Genomic DNA, 10918 nt, shown 5'->3' on the forward strand with positions numbered 1-10918 from the left:
AACTCAAAATGGATAAAATACTTAAGTGTAAGTTGTGAAACAACAAAAAATCCTAGAAGAAACCATAGACTGCAAAATCTCAGACATCTCTCATAGCATTATGTTTATGGATACATCTCCCAGGGCAAAGGAAACTAAGGAGAAAATAAACAAATGGGACTACATCAACATAAAAAGCTTCTGCACAGCAAGAGAAACCATCAACAAAATGAAAAGGGAACCTACTGTACAGGAGAACTTATTTGATAATGATACATTTGATAAAGAGTTAATATCTAAAATATATAAGGAACTCGGAGAAACCAAGATGGCGGCATAGTAGACACCTGAACTTGCTGCCTCACACAACCACTTCAAAACTACAACTAAAAGACAAAACGGACATCATCCAGAACCACAGGAAGGCTGGCTGAGTGGAAATTCTACAACTAGAAGAAAGAGAAAAGCACACTGAGACACAGAGGAGGTGCGGAAGTGAAGTGCGGAGGCGTGGAAAGGGCTGGCAACTGAGGACACGGTTGTCTTTTTCAATCGGGAGGGAGACACAGGCTCCCGACTGCTCTAAACTCCAGTTCCGGGCGAGACTCTGGGGACCCAGACTCATACAGGGGAAACTGGACTGTCTGGCATCGGGCCGGAACACGAGGGCGGCTTTCTCAGAGGTGCTTTGCAGCAATTACCGTGGGACACTGAGACCCAGGGGCCTCTTAGGGCAGGGCTGACAGTCAGCCATTGCTGTTTGCTCCACCCTGCTGATTCCCTGAGACCCCGCCCACCCAATTTACAACCCCGCCCTGGCAGTGTGCAGAGGCATTTGGATATGAATGGCCTGGCCTTTTGCAATCTAAAATTACCTAGCAAACTGCAGCTGGGTCAGAGAGCCCCAGAACTTCCAAAAGAAGGCCCAAGGCCCCACAGCAGCTTGCATTGCTTCACAGCTGGGCCTCATCTGGGCACCTCCAAAACCCAAACAAAGAAGAGGAATCTCCAGATCTCTCTGTAGCTCCTGCTGGGTGGCCTCAGGCAGAGCTAAATTAGCACCTCCTTGGAGATCCAAGAGCCAGTGTACCCAGGGGTCAGAGTGGGACCATCCAGATTACAACTCTTCAGATCCATAAGGGACACACTCAGGGGGCAGACTCAGTGAGCACCAAAGCCCCACTGAAGCAAGTCTTGTCTCATCAGAGTGTCTCCAGCACAGAAGTTCTCCCATTGTAGACACAACTGATCCTCACAGGCAACTGGCCTGCAGGTCAATTTTTCCCAAAGATATCAACAATCATGGCTTAACTACAACAATACAGTGCACACAGCCTACAAAGGGGTGCACCAAGAGTGTCCACCTCAGGTAACTGGGGAGGCTGAGCCACTGGGCCCTATAGGACACCTAGCACACAAAACTATGCTATCAACTCAGGGAAGCAGCCAAAATGCAGAGACAAAGAAACAGGTCACAAATGAAAGAAATGGAGGAAAGCAAACTACAGGATATAGAGTTCAAAACCATGGTTATAAGGTTATTCAAGAATCTTCTAGAAACTGCCGATAAATTTAGTGAGACCCTCAAGGATATGAAAAAGGACCAACTAGAAATTAAGCATACACCGACTGAAATAAAGAATAATATACAGAGATCCAACAGTAGACTAAAGGATCCCAAGAATCAAGTCAAAGATTTGAAATACAAAGAAGCAAAAAACACCCAACCAGAAAAGCAAAAAGAAAAAAGAATCCAAAAAGTTGAAGATAGTGTAAGGAACCTCTGGGACAACTTCAAGCGTACCAACATCAGAATTATGGGGGTGCCGGAAGAAGAGAGAGAGCAAGATATTGAAAACATATTTGAAGAAATAATGACAGAAAACTTCCCCTACCTGGTGAAAGAAATAGACTTACAAGTCCAGGAAGCACAAAGAACCCCAAAGAAAAGGAATCCAAAGAGGACCACACCAAGGCACATCATAATTAAAATACCAAGAACAAAAGACAAAGAGAGAATATTAAAAGCAGCAAGAGAAAAACAGTTAGTTACCTACAAGGGAGTACCCATACTATTGTCAGCTGATTTCTCAACAGAAACTGTGAAGGCCAGATGGGAGTGGCAAGAAATATTCAAAATGATGAATAGCAAGAACCTACAACCAAGAGTACTCTACCCAGCAAAGCTATCATTCAGAATTGAAGGTCAGATAAAGAGCTTCACAGATAAGAAAAAGCTAAAGGAGTTCATCAATGCCAAACCAGTATTATATGAAATGCTGAAAGGTATTCTTTAAGAAGAGGAAGAAGAAGAAAAAGGTAAAGATAAAAATTATGAACAACAAATCCATACCTATCAACAAGTGAATCTAAAAATCAAGTGAATAAAAAATCTGATGAACAAAATAAACTGGTAAATATAATAGAATCAGGGGCATAGAAAGGGAGTGGACTGACAATTCTCAGGGGGAAGGGGGTGTGGGGGGTGCAGGAAGAGACTGGACAAAAATCGTACACCTATGGATGAGGACAGTGGGGGGAGGGTAAGGGCATGGGGTGGAGTGGGAACCAGGTGGAGGGGAGCTATGGGGGGAAAAAGAGGAACAACTGTAATAATCTGAATAAAGTTAATTTTAAAAAAAATAAAATAATAAGGAACTCATACAACTTAACAAAAGGAAGACAAACAACCCAATTAAAAAATGGGCAAAGGACCTAAATAGGTACTTCTCCAAAGTGGACATACAGATGGCCAAGAGCCATATGAAAAAATGCTCAAAGTCACTATCATCAGAGAGATGCAAATTAAAATGACAATGAGGTATCGCCTCACACTTCAGAATGGCTACCATAACAAATCAACAAATGACAAGTGCTGGTGAGGATGTGGAGAAAAGGGAACCCTAATACACTGCTGGTGGGAATGCAGACTGGTGCAGCCATTATGGAAAACAGTATGGAGTTTCCTCAAAAAATTAAATATGGAACTGCCATTTGACCCAGTGATCCCACTTCTAGGAATATATACTAAGAGACCCGAAAAACGAATGATAAAGAATGTATGCACCCCTATGTTAATAGCAGCACAATTTAGTGAGTGACCAGGAGGGCATGGAGTCCTGGAGAAATAGGCTCTGGGATCAGACAGACCAACTTTAGCTCCCATTGGGAGGGTCCAGGAGGAGTGAGGTCTGAATCATGGTCATTATCTCTGAGTAAGGATTGGTCATTCCTGTTTACAGGCTCTAAAGGAATTTTCCAAAAATTAGAGGGACTGAAACCCACTCAGGGGTCTCCAAGCCACTAGTGTGGGATGCCTCGCCTCACTCCTGAAGCTCTCTGGCTCCACCAACCCCACTTCCCACCCGGGGCCTTGGTCCAGGCCTGTCCTCTGTCTGGGTCTCATTCCCTCAGTCCCCTCCTCTCTAGCCAGGTGAGTGCTCAGTTCTCAACCCACCTCCCTGAATTCTGGGTAGGGTTACCACCCTCTTCCCCTCCTCCTCTGTCTTCAGGCCCTGTCCTCCCCCAGACACCAACCCTCAGAGCTGGCCAGTCACCTGGAAAGGTGGCCTTCGCTTGGCCTTTCCAGCCTCTGGCTGCCCCTCCTGCCGTGGCCCTCAGCTCTCCTCATCGCCCCCCTCATTTCATCCTGGGGTCATGTCCATGTTCATGCTCACCAGTGACTCCAACATGTCAGTGATTCCCAATCCCCATCTCCACCCCCTGACTATCCTTCCGAATTTCAGGTTTGGGTCCTGCCTCCTGAATAAAGGTCAACTCAGAGGTTCAGACTTCTCAAACTCAGCACATCCAAATGGAGCCACCATCTTCCCTAACACCTGCACCTACAGCTAATCCCCACCAGCCCTCACAGCCCATCACCCGCCTGACCCAGGCCTCATCTGGGCTCGCCCCTTACCCGCCAGTCCTCTCAAGTTTACCCCAAGTCACTCTCAAATTCATCTGTCTCCTCCCCTCTCTGCTGTCACTTCCCTGTGTTGGCTGTCCCCTGAACCTGCTCCACTTGACCTTGGCCTCACACTTTCCTAGTCTTAGCCTAGACCGCACCTAACCAATGCACCTCTCCTTCAAACCAAGTCCAGGAGTCCCATGACCACCACTCTTTGAGCAAGGCAAGATTTCTGTTTCCACCCTCTATCAGTTGCTTCCTTAGCTGTCTCTACTTCCTCCTTGCCCAGCAAAAATTCCACAGGCCGTCATTATTCCAAAAGTGCTTATTTCCCTCATTCTTTTGCTGAATTAACCTGGACCTGGCAAAATCCCAGTCCTAGTTAAAGCCAGCTGTGAGCTTGCTACACAGCTGCACCTGTGGCTACAAATGATGATGCAAACAGGTTGACTGCAACTACGCTCAGCTGGGTCTTGCCCAGCCATCCCACACCCTTTCCTAGGAAGTTTGAATCCCCTTGTAGGCCCAGCACTGCAGACCTTTCTTGTCCTCTGTGCCCTTGTCCTGCCTTCCCTCAGGTTGCAGTGCAATAGCTGTCCCTGTTCTAGCCTCAGGCCAGCCCTCTCCCTGTGCCTAGTGCCATCCTTCCTCCCTCTCCTCCGGCTTTGCTCCTCCAAGAGATCCCTCAAAATCTCCCAGCAGCAAACAAACATGTTCTGGTAACTCACACCCCTCTCTACCTGTTCCCCCTTCTCGGCTCCCTTCCCAACCTACCGCTATGAGCACTTTCTCCTTGAAATTCTTTCTTCTCTTAGTTTCTATGTCAGAGACTAACTGGTACCCCAGCAACTACGGTCCCATTCCCCCTTCAAACAGAACCCTGAATGTCTCCTCAGGTGGCCATGCACCCTGCTTGACCTCCCAGCTCCCACGGAAGTTGAGGGACAAGATGACAAAACTTTGTTCAATAAAACTGAAGTGTGGAGGGACGTGGTGGGTGTCTACAACAGCAAGGCCTCAACCAGGTGGAAATGGAGCCAGAGATGAGTGGTCACTACCTCGGCAAGTTCTCCATCACCTGCAAGCCCGTGAGGCCCTCTGGCCTGGCTTCTGGGCTGCTGGCTCCTCCTGCTGCACCCCCTCTGAGTAGCCTTGTCTGCCAAGAAAGACAGACTTCTCTAAGTGCTGGATGGGACTTCTGGGAAATCACCTTAAAGTGAAAGGGCACATCCTTCATCAGCTGGCTGCCTGGAACTTTTAAAAACATTTTTATTTTCGATTTGAGAAAGAGAGAGAGAGAGAGAGAGAGATTTGTTATCCCTGATCAGGGATCGAACCCACAACGCTGGCGTACTGGGCTGACGCTCTAACTAACTGAGCTACCCAGCCAGGGCTGCCTGGAACTTGAGTATGATGGCTGGGCTCCAGCAGCTCTTGAATCACAAGGACAAGGGCTCTACCCTAGGGGTGGTGGAACTGAAGGTGACAGGAGCCAGGGTTCCAGATGACTTTGTCGAGTCACCATTCCAGCCCTGGACCGCCGACTAATCTATTTTTATCTTGTTTAAGCCACAGTCGTTTCGAGTTTTGTGCAGCCAAACTGAATCCTAATTGAAATACTTTTTGTTTCAATGGACTCTCCGGGCCTCCCTTCTCATTCTCTGCTGGCTCCTGCTCCTCAAGCGGACCTCCAGAGGCAGTGTCCCAGGTGATGCCTTCTCACCTTTCCTCTCCTCTCACTCCTTCATTCTGTTGAAATCATTTAAGTTCCCTTGTCTTTAATCATAGGCTTATGGCTCCAAATCTGTATACCCAGCATGGGTATTATTCCCACATCTTATTGTTAGACACATTGATGTCTAATAGGCTCAAATTAGGCAAGTCATTTCAAAATGATTGACACACCTCCCCACCATGCCCCATCATCCTCATCTCAGTAAGTGGCAGCACCTGGTTGCTAAATAAGCACCTAAAAGCCCCTTGAGGTCTCATTCCATCATTCCCATCATCAGCAAGTCTTGATGCTCTCTCCTTGGGAATCCCTCCACCAAATATCCCCATTACCCCTGTGTCCAAGCCACCATCAGAGCTCACCTGGAGGATTGTGTCCTGATTCTGCTCAGGCCCTGCATTCTCCACACACATGTTGTAAATATGTGCACCATTTTAAAGACAAGAGGGCACGTCATTGCAGGAGGAAGCCTGCAATGGCTTCCCTCTGGTCTACTACCCCTCCAGATTCCCCTGGAGTTCTAGAAAATTCTCATTCTTCAGTTACTTCATTGGAACAGGGCTAGAAGCACCTAGATTATAAGCATAGTTTTAGGTTATTGCAAACTTTTGAAATTTAATTTTTACCCAGATAATACTCATGATATAAAAAATTCAAATAGCAATTTAAATAGCTATTCCTTCTGATATTTACATTCATGTTTCTGAGCTATTTCTTTGGCTCTTACCATAGAAGGGGATTTGACTGCGGCCTCTCCTCGCCCTTCCCTTCTGCTAGCAGTTGTGGCACCATTCAGGGCTTGTAGTGTTTTGCCTACACAACTATGATTCACAGCTAAGCCACATGATATGCTCTGGATTTGCTTTTTATTGTACAATGTTTTTGTTTTATTTTCTGGAGTTTTGGCTTAATTTTCCATTTCTTGTGTTGTTTTCCATGCCACAACACTAAATTATCCCTAAATTCCTTGGAAAACTAAAAATTTCCTCCAAATACATCTTCTTGGAAACAGCTTCCTACTCTATTCAGGACTCTCTAGGTTTACTGCCCAGTGCCCTTTACCTCCATCCTGAGTTATCCCTTTTCTCTCTCTATTTTGTTGGAGTCTCAGACTGCCTAGATCCCATGTCTTACTTTCATTGCCTTATTCCCTTACTTTGACATACAGTCTTCAGGAGCTTTCTGAAAAAATGGTGCATGGCAGATAAATACAGATGACCTTATATGTCTGAAATTACTTATCCTACTCTTCTTACACTTGATTAATAGTTTAGCTGGGTATAAAATTCTAGGTTGCAAATACATTTTAGAAATCAGACTTTTGAGGGCATTGATCCATTCTCTTCATTTCTAGTGATGCTGTTTGGGATGCCCAATGCTTTTGTAATGTCTAATATTTGGACCATTTTTCTTTTCTCTGGATTGTTTCTGTCCAAAGTGTTCTATTTCATGATGATGGGGCCTGGCATAGATTAAAATGAATTGCTTTGGACACTCATATCTTTCAATCTGGAAAGTTATATCCTTAGTCCTGGAAATTTTTCTTTTAGTCTCTTGCTGAAAATTTTCTACCCCCCTTTTCTCTTTCTGAAACTCCCGTTAATCAGATGTTGAATATTCTAGACTAGTGGTTGGCAAACTGCGGCTCACGAGCCACATGCGGTTCTTTGTCCCCTTGAGTGTGGCTCTTCCACAAAATACCACGTGTGGGCGCGCACCTACAGTGCGATTGAAACTTCGTGGCCCATGCGCAGAAGTCGGTTTTCGGCTCTCAAAAGACATTTCAATCGTTGTACTGTTGATATTTGGCTCTGTTGACTAATGAGTTTGCCGACTACTATTCTAGACTGATCCTTTTAATTTTCTTACACTTTATCTTCCATTACCTTTTTCCCATTTTTTTTTTGAGATTTTTCTCAATTTCAACTTGCAACTTTTCTGTTGAATTCATTTCCTTCATATTTTTAATCTTTCAAGAATTCTTCCTTATTTCTGAATATTTTTGTTATAGCCTCTTATACACTTAACCATGGTAAAGGTGCTGTGCCAGTTATTCTCAGCCCTAGCTGCAAGTCATGTGAGTAGGTTTTACAAACTAATGATGTCTAAGGATTACCTTAGGGAATATGATTTAATTTATCTAGGGTGTGTCCCAAGCAATTTTTTTTAATTGGCTGTCATCTCTACTAGAAATAAGCATTTGTCATCATCTCCTGTATGTTTAGACTGAGGCCTGTTGTGTAGTAGGCATTTTCCAATCAATTGTTGAATGAATAAATGAATAAAGCACTGTTTTGTAAAGGAAGGTTGTAATATAAGAACAACTTACAAGCAATCTATTTTTGCTCATGTTTTCTCTAAATATGCCTAAAAACCTAATACCTAAAAATCAAACAATAGTCTTGTATGTCAAAAGGTATTTAAGCCGAAACCGGTTTGGCTCAGTGGATAGAGCGTCGGCCTGCGGACTGAAAGGTCCTGGGTTCGATTCCAGTCAAGGGCATGTGCCTTGGTTGCGGGCACATCCTCAGTGGGAGGTGTGCAGGAGGCAGCTGATCGATGTTTCTAGCTCTCTATCCCTCTCCCTTCCTCTCTGTGAAATATCAATAAAATATATTTAAAAAACAAAAAAGGTATTTAAAACTGAGAAAGTTAGCCTGGTCCATGTGGCTCAGTGGTTGAGTGTCAACCTATGAACCAGGTCACAGTTTGATTTTTGGTCAGGGCACATGCTGGGTTGTGGGCTCGATCCCCAGTACAGGGAGAGCAGGAGGCAGCGGAGCAATGGTTTGATTCCTGGTCAGGGCACATGCCCAGGTTGTAGGCTTCATTCCCAGAGTGGGACGTGCAGGAGACAGCCAATCAATGATTGTCTCTCATCATCGATGTTTTATCTTTCTCTCCCTCTCTGAAAATCAATTAAAAATTATATATTTTTAAGAAGGTGTACAAAAGTAGTTGATCTGAGGGTCGAACATATGAAAGAGGAGGAAGCCTGTAATTCCTATAATGTTTTAAAACACAGTTTGTTTGTTTTTTGAGAAAAGGTGCTACCAGCTCCTGAGGAACATCAGAATTTCAACAAACAGTGGTAAGTGCTGAGGTGGAGGGGAGATGAATGATGAATGGAGGTGGCAGCTGCTGCATTTTTCTGAAGAGGCAACCACTTCTCTGAATTGCAGGCCTCTGTACTAGGACCCCAGCCAAGAGCTGTACCTTGGAGGGTGAAGTTCATACCTGATGGGAATCAGAACATGGTTGCATTTGGTTAGTAGGTATGCGTATGGGCAGGGAAGCAACAGAACTTTCTAGAGTAATATGATCTTGAAAGGGGTGGAGGTGGGTTGACAGGTGTACAAATTTGTCACTTAAGTGGTACATTTAGGATCTGTGAATTTCACTATATGTAAATCTTACTTATCTACCTTCCAAAAAAGGTAAACTAGCTAATGATATGGACATTGAAGTGTTTAAGAGTGTGTACTAATCTGTAACTGTCCTTTGAAAACACCAAGTAAAAAAAGGCGGGGGGGGGGGGGGAGAGATGGATGTCGGAATGGACAGTTATGTGATAGATATGGCAGGATATTAATTGGAGAATATATAATTATTTCAACTCTGTATGTTTGAAAAATTTTATAATCCTGGGTGCAGACACACCCTTGTTATAGTCAAATGTACTTTGGAAACCCAGAAGCCATGCCCAGGATAGTGGTCAGTTTATAATGTTAGTAGATACTGTATTCCTGTACACATTCTACTTTTTAAAAAACATATATTTTTATTGATTTTAGAGAGGAGGGGAGAGGGAGAAAAAGAAATAGAAACATCAATGATGAGAGAGAATCACTGATCGGCTGCCTCCTGCATGCCCCCCTACTGGGGATCAAGCCCACAACCCAGACATGTGCCCTTGATCGGCCGGAATCGAAACCAGGACCCTTCAGTCCGCAGGCCGATGCTCTATCCACTGAGCCAAATTGGCTAGGGCCACATTTTAATCTTAAGTACAGAAACACTAGGGTTGCTGCAAGTGTTGTATCATTATTTAGGCTTTTTAAAACATGCATTTTTACATCTTAAGATGAATCCAGGAGTTCTACATGCTGCATGACCAACTGAAAAGCATTCAAGGGGGCCTCCTATGTGCGAAATTCCACTCCCAAGGGACTGGGAGGTGGAGCATCTTTATGGTCATGACCCACCTGTTTTTTCCCCAAAGTCAGACTAAGCCTAAACTTTTCCCAGGACCTCAAGGGAGTTTTAGGATGGGGAACTTTAAGGCAAACAAGAGGGAGGGACTACTAGTAAGGGAATAAGAGAGCCAGGTCCCCAAATCCTTGCTCAGGAGCCAGACCACCTCCTTCCCAAGGGACAGAAGCCTCTCCTTCCTCTAGAGACCTGACCTCCCTACCCACCATCAGTTCTTCCCTCATGATTCTTCTAGGAGAAACTCAAGCCAGAAGGACACGGGAACCTGACTTGGATCCTAACCACACACAGCCTCTGAAAACAAAGAGAAGATACTGGTTGCCACACCTCACTTTAAAACGGAATCTGGTAATTACAGATCCAGGGCCAATTTGCTCCAGTCCTGCAACCCCCCTCTGCAGGGTTGCTTCCTGAGTCTGTAGGGACAGCACACACATGCAGTGGTTTCATAGGGAATGTTCTACTTGAAGATTTGGAGGAAATTATTTAAAAGGTTTATTTCTACATTAAGACCAACATGGATATTTTATGGAATGGAAAACTCTTATGATCATTCATTCAAATAGGAGATTTGAAGAAATTTGCAGAGCCCTTATAAACTACATCCCTATGTCCCAAGGGTACATGCTTTACTTCCCCGATACTGTTTCTGAAAACTTCACTGAAAATTTAGAAAGTATTTTGCTAGATGGAAGAACTCACACTGTAGATGAGGTTACTTATGGGGAAAGGGACGACAATGAAGGGGGATTTCAAGGTTTGTACTAAACAGTTTTAAATCTTTTCCCTCTGTAACAAGAAACAAAAGACAAAAAGAAAAACCTAATAAAAATTAAATACATGTGGTTAAAATACCAGAGTGCTGCTGAGTGATGGGTGGCCTACAGAGTCACAGAGTAGCACCTTCCGGTACCCCCACGCATGAGTGTAAGGGAAAGTGGATATTTACCCAGGATGAGCTCACTCAGGTGAATGGGACCACCTAGAATTTCTTGGGAAGGCAGTTCAGAAAGAGCAGAACTTTTGGAGTCAAATACCTGTGCTCCTATCTGTGAGACCTTGGGCAAGGCATTCTCTAGACCCCA

This window comes from Plecotus auritus (assembly GCF_963455305.1).
Source record: "Plecotus auritus genome assembly, chromosome: 8".
In the NCBI taxonomy this organism is placed as follows: Eukaryota; Metazoa; Chordata; class Mammalia; order Chiroptera; family Vespertilionidae; genus Plecotus; species Plecotus auritus.